General features: G+C 44.7%; 1 non-coding gene across 1 annotated transcript; it reads right to left on the reverse strand.

Moving 5' to 3' along the window:
* Positions 1–4,861: 4,861 nt before the first annotated feature.
* Positions 4,862–4,965, reverse strand: LOC117084640. The gene has a single exon (XR_004437560.1). It is a non-coding gene; the product is annotated as a U6 spliceosomal RNA (small nuclear RNA).
* Between the last annotated feature and the right edge of the window lie 7,710 nt (positions 4,966–12,675).

Genomic DNA, 12,675 nt, shown 5'->3' on the forward strand with positions numbered 1-12,675 from the left:
TGCTTTATTCTACTAATAGTGTGTATTACATTGATTGATCTCTGACTGTGTATTACATTGATTGATTTCTGACTGTAAACTCACCTTGTATTCCTGGTATAAATTCCACTTGCTCATGGTGTATAAACCTCCTTATATGTTGCCATATTCTGTTTGCCAGTATTTTATGTTTGTATTTTTGTGAATTTTTGTGTTCATAAGGGATGTTGGTCCTATTTTCTTTTCTTGTAATGTATTTGATTTTGGTATCAGGGTAAATACTAGCCTCAAAGAATGAGTTGGGAAGTGTATCAGTGAAGCCACTCGGATTTGAGTTTTCTTTTACAGGAAGTTTTAAAATTACTAATTTGATCTCTTTACTGGATATAGGCTGATTCAGATGTTCTACTTCTCTAATCAGTTTCAGTAGTACATGTCTTTCTATGAATTTTCCATCTCATCTAAATTATCTGCTGTTTTTGGTATGCAGCCGTGGTATGCCCTTATAATCCCTTGTATTTCTGTAAAGTCAGTAGTAGTGTCTCCTCTTTCATTTCCAATTCTAGCAATTTGAGCCTTCTCTCTTTTCCTCTTCGTCTATCTAGCTAAAGCTTTGTCATTTTTGTCCACCTTTCAATAATCAACTTTGGTTTTACTGATTGTCTCTATTATTTTCCCAGTCTTGATTTCATTTTATTAATTTCTACTCTAATCTTTATTCTTTTCTTCCTTCTACTTGCTTCAGTTTAGTTTGCTCTTCTTTTGCCAGAGTCTGAAGGTAGAAGTTTAGGTTACTGATTGGAGATCTTTCCTCTTTGTTAATATAGGCATTTATAGCTATAACTATAAAATTCCCTCTAAGCACTACTTTAGCTGTATCCCATAAGTTTTGGTATGCTGTGTCTTTATTTTCATTTAGCTCAAAGTACTTTCTGATTTCCTTTGGATTTCTCTGCCAGCTCAGATTTACTGTTGAGGCCCTTTATAAATTTTTCATTTCTGTTTGTACTATGTCCAGAATTTCTATTTGGTTTTTTTTTAATAGTTTCTCTTTATTGATACTTTCTTTGTTGTTGTTTTTTTTGTTTGTTTGTTTTGTTTTGTTGAGACAGGATCTCGCTCTGTGGCCCAGGCTGGAGTGCAGTGGCATGATCTCGGCTCACTGCAATCTCTCTCTCCCAGGTTCAAGTGATTCTTCTGCCTCAGCCTACCAAGTAGCTAGGATTACAGGTGCCCACTACCACGTCTGGCTAATTTTTGTATTTTTAGTAGAGAAAGCGTTTCACCATGTTGGCCAGGCTGGTCTTGAATTCCTGACCTCAAGTGATCCACCTGCCTTGGCCTTCCAAAGTGCTGGGATTACAGGTGTGAGCCACCGTGCCTGACCTTTTCTTTCTTTTGTTTTTTAACTGGCACTTGTGAACATTTTTAGCTATTTTCTTCTAATAAGACATTGCTATCATATGTTCCTTTAGTTTTCTTTTCTTTTTTTTTGAGACGGAGTCTCACTCTGTCGCCCAGGCTGGAGTGCAGTGCCCAGATCTCAGCTCACTGCAAGCTCTGCCTCCTGGGTTCACGCCATTCTCCTGCCTCAGCCTCCCAAGTAGCTGGGACTACAGGCGCCCACCACCTCGCCCGGCTAGTTTTTTATATTTTTTTAGTAGAGACAGGGTTTCACCGGGTTAGCCAGTATGGTCTCGATCTCCTGACCTCATGATCCGCCCGGCCTCCCAAAGTGCTGGGATTACAGGCTTGAGCCACCGCACTTGGCCCTTCCTTTAGTTTTCTAAGAAGGGTTTTCTTTATTTCTTTGAACGTACTTAGAATACCTGTTTTATTCTTATTTTTTATTTTATTTTATTTTATTTTGACAGAGTCTTGCTCTGTCACCCAGGCTGGAGTGCAGTGGCGCAAGCTCTGCTCACTGCAACCTCCCCATCCCGGGTTCACGCCATTCTCCTGCCTCAGCCTCCCAAGTAGTTGGGACTACAGGCGCCCGCCACCTCGCCTGGCTAATTTTTTAAATTTTTAGTAGAGACGGGGTTTCACGATGTTAGTCAGGATGGTCTCGATCAGAATAGCTGTTTTGAAGCCTTGTCTACTGGGTCCACTCTCTGGACCCGTTCAAAAGCAGTTTCGATGGCTGGCTTTATTTTTTCTCGTGTATGGGTCACACTTTCTTATTTTTTTGTTTTGTTTTGTTTTTGCATGTCTTGCAATTTTTTTGTTGAAAACTGAAAATTTTAGGTAATATTTTGTAGCAACTGTGGATACTGACGCCACTGCTAGGGGTGGTGGTGGTTATTGTTTGCTGGGGTTTATTTGCTTAGTGACTTGCCTACAGTAATCCTGCAAAGTCTGTGTCCCTTGCAGTGTGCAGCCTCTGACATTCAACCTCACATTTCTCTGACCTTGCTATTCTCTTTTAGCCTGGCCACTTAGGCTAGGAATCACTTCTGGCAGGTCACTTTCTTATTATTCATATGTTGTACTTAAGCCTGCTTAGCAGTTAGATGTTTATTGTGGGAAATGTGTGTGGCTTGAAGGTTGCTAGCACAGTTGTGGGGGAAGTGGTTACCTTTTTCTCTCGTGTTCTAGTATCTTAGAGCTCTGTGGTCACTCCTCTGATCACACCCTGGAAAGGTACAGCCTCGGACTTGTGCACAGTCTTCCAGACTGCTAGGGAAGACTGCAATATTGTTATTCATTTTTATTTGTTTCTTTTTTGAGACAGGGTCTCATTCTGTCACCCAGGCTGAGTGCATAGCTCACTACAGCCTCAACCTCAAGGCTCAAGTGATCCTCCCACCTTAGCCTCCCTAGTACCTGGGACTATAGATGTGCACCACCACGCTCAGCTAATTTTTACATTTGTATTTTTAGAGATGACGTCTTGCTTTGTTGCCCAGGCTGGTCTCCAACTACTTGCTTCAAGTGATCGTCCTGCCTCAGCCTCCCAAAGTGCTGGGCTTACAGGCGCCAGCCATCATGCCTGGCCTCTTTGCCATCTTGGCTTGCCTCTCCCCTGGGGCAGAACCCGTGCAAAACTGCAAGGAGCTGGGGTCAGGGACCCCCTTTTCCCAGAGTGATGAATGCTCGAATCTGCAAGTGGGTACTCGGGGCGGCGGCTGTTGCAGCTGTGGATAAGCCTGTTCTTCTTGGTTTGTCCATTGCAGCATGGAACCTCCCTGCTACTCGTGAGTGAGCTGGGGTGGGGGTGACAGTGGTCCCAGTATTCTTAGCCTGCTTCACCTGGAGTAGAACTTCTACCCTACAAGCAAGGGAGGCAAGATGGGGAAAGGGAGGTTGGTACTGCCTAGAATAGAGTTTCCGCAACACAGGGCTGGGTACAGGAGGGGTGAAACCATAGCCTTAGACTGGCAGGGGGAGAGGGGAGATGAAAAGAGAGTCCCTATCATCTTGGCCACACCTGCCCAGAGTGGAGGGTGCAGAACAGGTAGCACTTCCATTAACACTGAGCAGGGGATGCAGAGGGTAAGGAAGCAGGAGGTGGCTCAACTGCCACAGACCCTTCCTAAGAAGGCTTAATATATTTTTTTGAGGGACTTTTTCTTTGTTTCCTGTACACCCTTTGAACAATATCCAGGGGCTTTAAATTATTGCCTTTTTATGATTTTCACCACTTGAGTTGTTTTGCTGGAGAGAGGGTCTGCTGAGCTTGCTTCACCATTCTGAATGTCCTATCCTACACGGATGGTTTTTTCAACCTCCATATTTGATTGGATTGATGGTCTTTTGACTGCTCCATTTGAGAGGAATGAAAGCTAAGAAAGTCATTAAGGGCCAAAGGATGGGAAGTAATGACTTGTGGATGTTGCCTGCAAATAGCAGTTGCTTAATGCAAACTCTGGTTGCCTCTTAAAATTTTAAATGATGTCATATTTTCTCCACTCCACCCTCAAAAGTTATCAAAGCAGAATGCTGGTAGCTCACTTTCATTTCATATCACAAATAAGTGACACACAGTATTTTCAAGTTGGAAGGAGACATCAGACAAATGAGGAAATAAGTCCCAAGAGGACAGGACTTGCTATTCTAGTTTTCCAATTATTGTAGGAACTAGGAAGTGGTAGTCAAACACAAATGATGTCTTTAAAATGGTATTTTCAAATTGAGTACTGTTTCTGGGTAGCACAAACTATTTATAACTCAGCAGGGTCATAGCAGGCTTTATATTCTCCAAAGAATGCATTTTCTTTCCCGAGACAGAGGGCCCTAGACGAAGAGCTGAATCAAGACATTCCTTCACATCAGCAACAATTTGAAAGTTCAGTTCAAATACAATTTGAAATCTAAAGAACTCAGATGTAACATTTTAAAATAGAAAGATAATTCTCTACTTCAGAAGTTATCATGTCAGTTCTGTTTCTTTAAAAACAAAGCCAGTCATATTAAGAAATATTTCTTTTTTCTTTTTTGAGATGAAATTTCACTCTCGTTTCCCAGGCTGGAGTGCGATGGTGCGATCCTGGCTCACTGCAGCCTCTACCTCCCAGGTTCAAGTGATTCTCCTGCCTCAGCCTCCCAAGTAGCTAGGATTACAGGCATGTGCCACCACGCCTGGCTAATTTTGTATTTTTTAGGAGAAACGGGGTTTCACCATGTTGGTCAGGCTGGTCTCGAACTCCTGCCCTCTGGTGATCTACCGGCCTCAGCCTCCCAAAGTGCTGGGATTACAGGGATGAGCCACTACACCCAGCTATTTTTTGTATTTTTAGTAGAGACGGGGTTTCACCATGTTGGCCAGGCTGATCTTGAACTCCTCACCTCAAGTGATCTGCCTGCCTCGGCCTCCCAAAGTGCTAAGATTACAGGCGTGAGCCACCAAGCCCAGCCAATATTTTAATTTAAAAAAATTGTTTTAAATTTAAACTGCTTCATGAATTTGCATGTTATGCTTGCACAGGGGTCATACTAATCTTTCATTTATTCTAATTTTAGTATATGTGCTGCTGAAGCAAGCACTCTAAATTTTGTCTTACCACAATCCTTTGAAGTAGAAAGTAGTAATAGTATTAGTACCTCATAGTGGAAGTTGGGTTTTAGTTTTACCTCTGTCAGTTATTGACTCTAAACCTTGGGGAAAAATAATTTAATCTTCTTGTGCCTCAGTTTCCCCAGAAGCTACACCCTTAGCATCCTGTGGTATTCTAGAACACTACTACTTCTAAATGTTTTGCAGAATGCTATTAAACATTAGGAGTGGTAGAGTATTCATACCTTCATTTTGGAGGTGAGGAAACCAGACCATCTGCATGTTTACTATTTGGCCAGTATCAGACAGCCAGGGAGCAGGAGACCCAGGGCTTGAACCCAGGTTTCTCCTGGCAAATCTGTGCTCTAGACACAGAGTGAAAGTCAATGGGCTCTAACACACATTGATTACCACGGCGTTCCAGGAGCTACAAGATGAGCAAAATAAGGCCTCATCCTCAGGGCTTTTCCATGCCGCCTCCTGGCCCTTCCCACTCCTTCCTGTTGCACGTGGTGTCTACTCCACCACAGACTGGTCTCAACATCGACATCGAGAATATAACAGCCTCTCTTGGTGTCTACCAATGCTTTGCCTCTGCATAAGTCATTCAATTTCTCTGTGCCTTGGTTTTCACTTGAAAAAACAAAACAAAACAAAAAAACCTTCCAACTGCAATATGATGCAGCAAAGCCCAGCTGACTGCATAACGGATGCGAAACTTTAAAGCGCAAGAATGGAGTATGGTATCTGTTTCTAGTGACACCGTTTCTCCAAAGCATCTCTATGTAACAATGGTTTTCATATCCTCACAAATATACTACGACATAGCACACTGGGAGTATAGTTACAACAAAAATGTCCCGTATAATAAAGATTGTCTTGGCGGGGCGGGGTGGCTCATGCCTGTAATCCTAGCACTTTGGGAGGCCAAGGCAGAGGGATCATGAGGTCAGTAGGTCAAGACTATCCTGGCCAACAGGGTGAAACACCATCTCTACTAAAAGTACAAAAATTAGCCGGCCGTGGTGGTGGTCATCTGTAATCCCAGCTACTCAGGAGGCTGAGGCAGGAGAATCACTTGAACTCAAGAGGCGGAGGTTGCAGTGAGCCGAGAAAGTGCCATTGCACTCCAGCCTGAGCGGCAGAGCGAGACTCCCTCTCAATAAATAAATAAATAAATAAATAAATAAATAAAGGTTGTCTCCAGTCTTTGTCTATGTAGCTTGCACCTCCTGTATGAAGAATAACCCTCTTCTACAGAAATTTCACATAATAACATGTAAGTTAAGAATGAAGCCAGTAGGACAAGAGAAGACGTGAACTGTGAGAGATCTCCCACGCAGCTTTGTTCTACAGTGCCATTCGTGTCTCTTTTCCATGAAGGCAAGCATTTCATTCCCTAACACTGAGCTGACCACAGTGATTGAAGCCTTGGTATAATGCATCGGAAGCTCAGGAGAGAGTTTAACTGGGAAGAGGTGTCTCAGTGATCTATTGCTACATCACAAATCACCCCCAAAACTTAGTGGCCTAAGCAATGATGATTAGTTCTCATTATTCTGTGCTCCCAACTGGGTCACTGTTGTGACTCTAAGCAGCTGCTGGCTGGGCTGAGCTGTTGGCTGGGACATCTTTGTTACCCTCCACATGGCCTCCCCACAAGGTAGCTTAGGTTTCTACATAGCATGGTGGTCTCAGCGTTTCAACAGGGCAAAAGTGGAAGCTGCCCAGCCTCCTAAGAGCTAACCTGGCACAGCATCACTCCCACTACGTTCTATTGGTCAAAGCAAGTCACAAAAAGCTGAGCACAATGGTGTGCACCTGAGGTCCCAGCTACTTGGGAGGTTGAGGCAGGAGGATCAGGAGTTCAAGCCCAACTAGGGCAGCATAGTGAGACCCTGTCTCTAAAAACTCAAAAAAAAAAAAAAAACAGGCCTCAAAAGTCAACTCAGATTCGAGAGAAGGTAAGGGTAAATAGGCCCCACCTCTAGATGGGAAAAGTGATGTACCATTCAAAAATGGATGGATTGTGGGTGGCCATCTTTTTTTTTTCTTTAAGACAGAGCCTCCCTTTGTTGACCAGGCTGGAGTGCAGTGGCACGGTCATGACTCTTCATCTTTGGCGCAACCTACCATAGAGGGGGTTATAGAAGAGGAGACTTGTGACCTCTGTGTGGTCACTTCAGACCTGCAGAGCAGGCGAGTGAGGTGAAAGAGGCTGTTAGAGAGTCCGAGCCTGTTGTGGAGAGATCAGTCCAGTGGTCCAGGTTCAGTGAGGGAGGGAATGATCTGGTAGTAGTTCTTCTGGAAGAACTTCTTCTTCTTCTTTGGAAATTCTACACGTAAGGCATGTCCATATTCCCACTTCACTCACCTCTGGGGAGAAATGGGGAGTTGGGTAGGGCTGATGGCTGATGATTAGTTCTCATTATTCTGTGCTCCCAACTGTGTCACTGTTGTGACTCTAAGCAGCTGCTGGCTGGGCTGAGCTGTTGGCTGGGACATCTTTGTTACCCTCCACATGGCCTCCCAAAAACTGAGTTTTTATAGGTGTTTCTATTTCCGGAAGTTGACTTTTCAGTTAGGGACTGAATCCTCTGCCTCCCAAAATTCATATGTTGAAGTCTTAATCCACAATACCTCAGAATGTGACTGTATTTGGAGATAGGGTCTTCAAAGAGGTAATTAATTTAAAATGATGCTGTCAGCATAGGCCCTGGTCCAATCTGACCAGTGTCTTTATAAGAAGAGGCGATTAAGACACACAGAGATGTTGGGGGAGTAAGACAAGCACGGGAAGATACAGCAAGAGGGCTGCCATCTGCAGGCCAAGGACAGAGGCCTCACTGGAAACCCAACCTGCCAGCACCTTCACCTTGGGCTTCCAGCCTGCAGAACCATGAAAAATAAACTTCTGTTGTTGAAGCCACCCAGTCCGTAGTATTTCACTACGGCAGCCCAAGCCGATGGATACAGAGGAGAAAGGCCTCAGCCTGAAGCGCCCAGTAGAACCAAAGCCCACATGGAAGTGGGAAGGCCTGAAACAACAGGAGGACGGTCCAAGCCTCTGCAAATCCAAGGTGCCTGGGTGTGGGTTTGGACATGGTGACATGTCCCCAGGGTTCTGGAGCCAAGACAGTAAGAGAATCCTCCAGAGATCACAAACCATAGACTCAGCCCCAGGCATGTCTTGTTGACCCCACTGTGTTCTTCAAGAAATTGTAATTCATCTCCACTACTTAAACATCAGAAGGTTTCATTCTTTTAAAAACATTAGGATTTCCAGCTTCTCTTGAGCAATTAGAAGACCTCGCTACCCTGGCCTCACCTGCCTCTGTGGGTACAGGGCTGGGGCTGGATTTTTGTTTTTTGTTTTTTTGTTTTCATTTGAATATCCATCGTCTGAGTGTTTCCCAGACAGGAGTTTAGTGAATAACAAGTGAGAAGGAGACAAGTACATTCTATCAAATTGTATCACTTTGGAGATTGAAGGTCTTTATGGTAATTTACGTCTTGTCATTACAGTGAGGGGTGTGATACACCAGCTCTACTTTGTTCATTGTGATTTACAGTGGAGAAAGTTACGTAATTAGCCATATCCAGAAAACGTAGAAGCCTCCAATATCCCAGGTAGGGCTTTTAAAGGGTTTTTGTGATCTTAAACTGAGTTTTTATAGGTGTTTCTATTTCCGGAAGGCATTGGAAAGAGCTGTAAGTGTACGCCTGTGTTCCATTGCTTCTCACTTGACACTCCTCGATGTGAATCGGCAGCCTGTGCATTCCTACTTCAGTGTAATGAAAAATCTCATTATAATTTGCACATCAGAACAAGAGGGGATTGGTTACTTTTGCTGGGGGAGCCTTGACTGAATTTCTAGGCTTTTGAGAAACTCACAAACACTCCCAGTTGTTAATGTTCTTTGTACATAATATTTTAGACAGAATTAGCAACAGAATTACTGCTCAATTAGCAACAATTGAATTAGCAACAATTACTGTTTGCCTTTCTTTCTTCCAAGATATTTTGCATATTTTAAAGAGGATTCTCTCCCTGTTCTCAGGTTAAATTAGTTGCTCAGAGACGCTGCAGTCTCTTTCCTGGCACGGGGTATTTGAGCTCCACTTGGGGCAGCTGATTCTGGAAGACTGTTCTCACCTGAACCTCATCAGGGCACCATGGCAAGACCTCTCAACTAGGCTGCATGGAACACTCCAGGGTCTTTGTTCTCCTCTCCTCCACCCCACCTTACCCCTAAATCCTTCTCTTTTAGTGACCCCTTCTCGCAGCCAAGCAACCTCCACAGACACCCTCCAACTGTCCCCAGGGAAATACACACTCTCCTGCCCTTCCTGGAAAATACCCTTCATCTACTTTTCCTGCCATCACTCGCTAAAGACTGGCTTTTCTCCTCTGGCCTGTCTGGTACAACATCCATCAATGATGTGACAAAAATTGTTGTCCATGTGCCATCTCCTGGAAGTTCTGCCTCCCTCCCCTGCAGGCAGGAATCTGTGGGGGCGGGGATAGACACCAGAGTGTGCCTGCCATAATAGGACCCAAACCAGCCTTTGCAGAGGCTTCACTGTGTGGTAGGCAGTGTGCTAAGCAAGGCATTGCATGGCCTAACTCACTGACGACCCACTTCTGTACATTGGGGTAAATCTTTGTATTATGCCCACTTTACAGATGAGAAAACGCAGGCTCAGACTTGCCCAAGATCACACAGTGGGAAATACTAAAGCAGCCTGACCCTAAAGACCTAAAGTCATGCACGTATTTCGTGAATTGCTTATATATGTACTTATACAATCCTCCACTTTGTTCCAGAAAGGATTTATAATGATTCACAGAAACACATAAAGATAAGATAAAATTTTAAATTAACAGGAGGATAAACCAGGACAACAGGAAAATGAGGACAGGGAAGACCGAGTGGAGCCAGTGGTGATCTCTGTACACAAAATAAAAGCCAGTGGCATTTTGTCTGTATCACAGCTATAAACTTATGACTGTGTCTGGTATCAAAGTCATTTCTAAGCACGTCTTATCTCACCACTGTTGGCTGCTTTAGGGCAAGGTGAGCCATCAGCATTTTCTCTCTCACATTTTATGCAACAACTATTTAATGCACAAATTTGATTATGAAGGACGATGCATCCTCTCCCTCTCTCTGTCCCCTCCTCAATCTTGCTTGCTCCTGAAACAGGAATTTCTACTTCTCTAAGGCCCTGGAGAAGAAGTTTCTACTTTCTGTGCACCTCCCACTGGATCCACCCTGGGGGGAAAAAAGTGCTTCAGTTGATTAGGGCAGTGGCAAAAGGTGCCCCATTGGCCCACATTTCTCTACGGGGTGAGGTTAACTCTTTAAAAGATCCCCACTCCCCTGGACATTGCTCTCTCTCTCCTTGGGCTGTTTCTCTTTGAGGTAACTGGCTGCACAGCTCTCCTCCCTGACAGGGAGCAGGGACGGGGACAGTGTGTAGGAGCCTGCGGTCTCCGGCTGCTGTAAGTGAGCTTAGGTGGGAAAAATCAATTCAGTGGAAAGTCATGGGACAGACGTTTTGGCTTCAGATCCAGGTTTGCAGTAATAACGTTGATGTTTTGATCCCTAAACTGACTTGTAGATCTGTTTCATATTTAGTTCAGAATCTGGAAGGAAAGAGTGTGAATTTTTTTTGACACTTTAAAATCTCAACTAATGATTTACTTTCTCACAAATATTTCTATTCTTAAAATAGGGGGCCTTCTGGAGCCATCTCAGTTAGGAAAACTTGTGATCACAAGTAACCAAAAAAAAAATTTAAAAAGCCATAATGGCTGCATTAATTTGGGACCTATGAAAGTAAAATGCCAAGACAGGATTAAATGTGCAAGAAATTTATTGGAGCAGTACTGGTGAAGCGTAAAAAGGAAAAGGCCAGAGAAGGCAGAGAGAGCCTTCAGTCCATGGTGCTGGTCTGACACGTATGAAGAAAAGAGGTGGGGAAGGTGGATGGAGTTAGATTGCAGTGCAGGTCCGAGAAAGTTTTGGCCAAGGCTGATGGGAATCCTTGATGCAATGTTGCCCGTTGCTGGATCCCTGTGTCTCACAGGAATAAAAAACCTGCATTGGCTGTGCTTAGTCACTGATCAGGAGCAACCTGTGAAAAGTGTGACCTCAGCATCAATGTGGTAGTGAACCCAGAGGAGTGGAAACAAGGCCATCTATTATGTTCCTTGCAGCAGGAGACCTGAGTGGTGCATTGTCCTGGCCATCACAATGGCTTAATCCAGTAAGTATTTGGTTTCTCCCATAATAATAGTTTGAATTAGGTAGGCATCTGCTGGCTTCAGGCCGGTGTTCCTGCTACACCTTGGGCATGCCATTGTGGCCTCGCAATCACTGCAGCCACTGCAGTCATCACATCTGCAGTCAGCAAGGAGAAACCTGGAGTGGCAGCATCTCTAGCAAGAAAACCAAAACACTCTGGGAGCCTCACAGCAGCCTTCTCTTGGGTCTCATTGACCACAGCTGGAGCATGTGGCATCCCTGGAAGGGAGCTTAGAGAGAAAAAAGCTGGGGAAGAATATTAGGTCAGCCACTATGATCATGTGCCTGCCACAGAGACCCAACATAGGCCCCAGAGGAAGACCCTGATATTGACATTTCAGGCCCCCACAGATGCTGTGGTGGACGGTTAAACCTGGCCCCACTGTGCCTCCAACAGCAGCTTCCTGGTGCTTCTTGGTGATCAAGTCTTGGTGTACTGCATCAAAGTCTCCCGGGATGCTTTCGAATAGCTCAGCCTGGTGCTACCTAGCATACAAATTAGACAGCTCATTTCCGAGAGAAGTATTTGTATTTTCTTTGGAGGGCTGAAACTGTATTTGGAGAGGAAATGGCTTATAATGTTTGCCTGACGTATCAGGTGCTTTTACTTGTGTCCTCTTGTTTAAGCTTCCCAATGACCTTGCGTGCGTGGTGGATGTTCTCACAGGCATCGGGGTTGGTCTCCCTCTGTCTACTCTACTCCCCTCTATTGTGCCAGCCATGGGGTTTGGGATGTGGATGCCAGACCCACAAGGTGGTCCTGATTAATCTAAGCCAATCAGAGTAATCTCATCACCTTGGCAGTCATTGGTGCAGAAATGAGCTTGTAACCAATCTGGCTCAATGAGATTCAGGGGAAGGTTGCTGGGGCTTCTGGGAACCTGTTTGCTTGGGCTAGAGAGAAAGCCACAGGAAGAGCAGTTCTATCTTCAGCTAGATGTGAACGGGAAAACCAGGAGCCCTGATTGCTGTGGCTGCATCCTGTGACCCTGAGCGGAGCCTTGTTTAGAATAAAGCCAACACTGGATGGCAGCCTTGGAGTCAGAAAGAGCCTGGGTCCTTGAGGACATCACTGAGAAGCTGGACCAACCATCCTGATGACCTCATAATCTTCAGACACCCAGGTACATGAGCCCATCCGTTTCCTTATGTGAAAGCTAATTTGGTTGGATTTTCTGTTACACTGAAAGCATCTAACTGCTCCGGGTGTTATGCCCGTTTTCATTTGAGGAAGCTGATATCCAGAGAGATGGAGTAACTTGCCCAAGGTCGCACAGCTTGTGTGGCAGAGCTGGGCTCGGGACCAAGGTCTGACTGTTGGCTCCACACCCTGCAGTTAATCTGCTGTTCACTGGGAGAGCTGATTCGTGTATTTCAAGATTGGAAGAA

The sequence above is a fragment of the Trachypithecus francoisi genome, unplaced genomic scaffold (assembly GCF_009764315.1).
Source record: "Trachypithecus francoisi isolate TF-2019V2 unplaced genomic scaffold, Tfra_2.0 Lachesis_group0, whole genome shotgun sequence".
Classification (NCBI taxonomy): Eukaryota; Metazoa; Chordata; class Mammalia; order Primates; family Cercopithecidae; genus Trachypithecus; species Trachypithecus francoisi.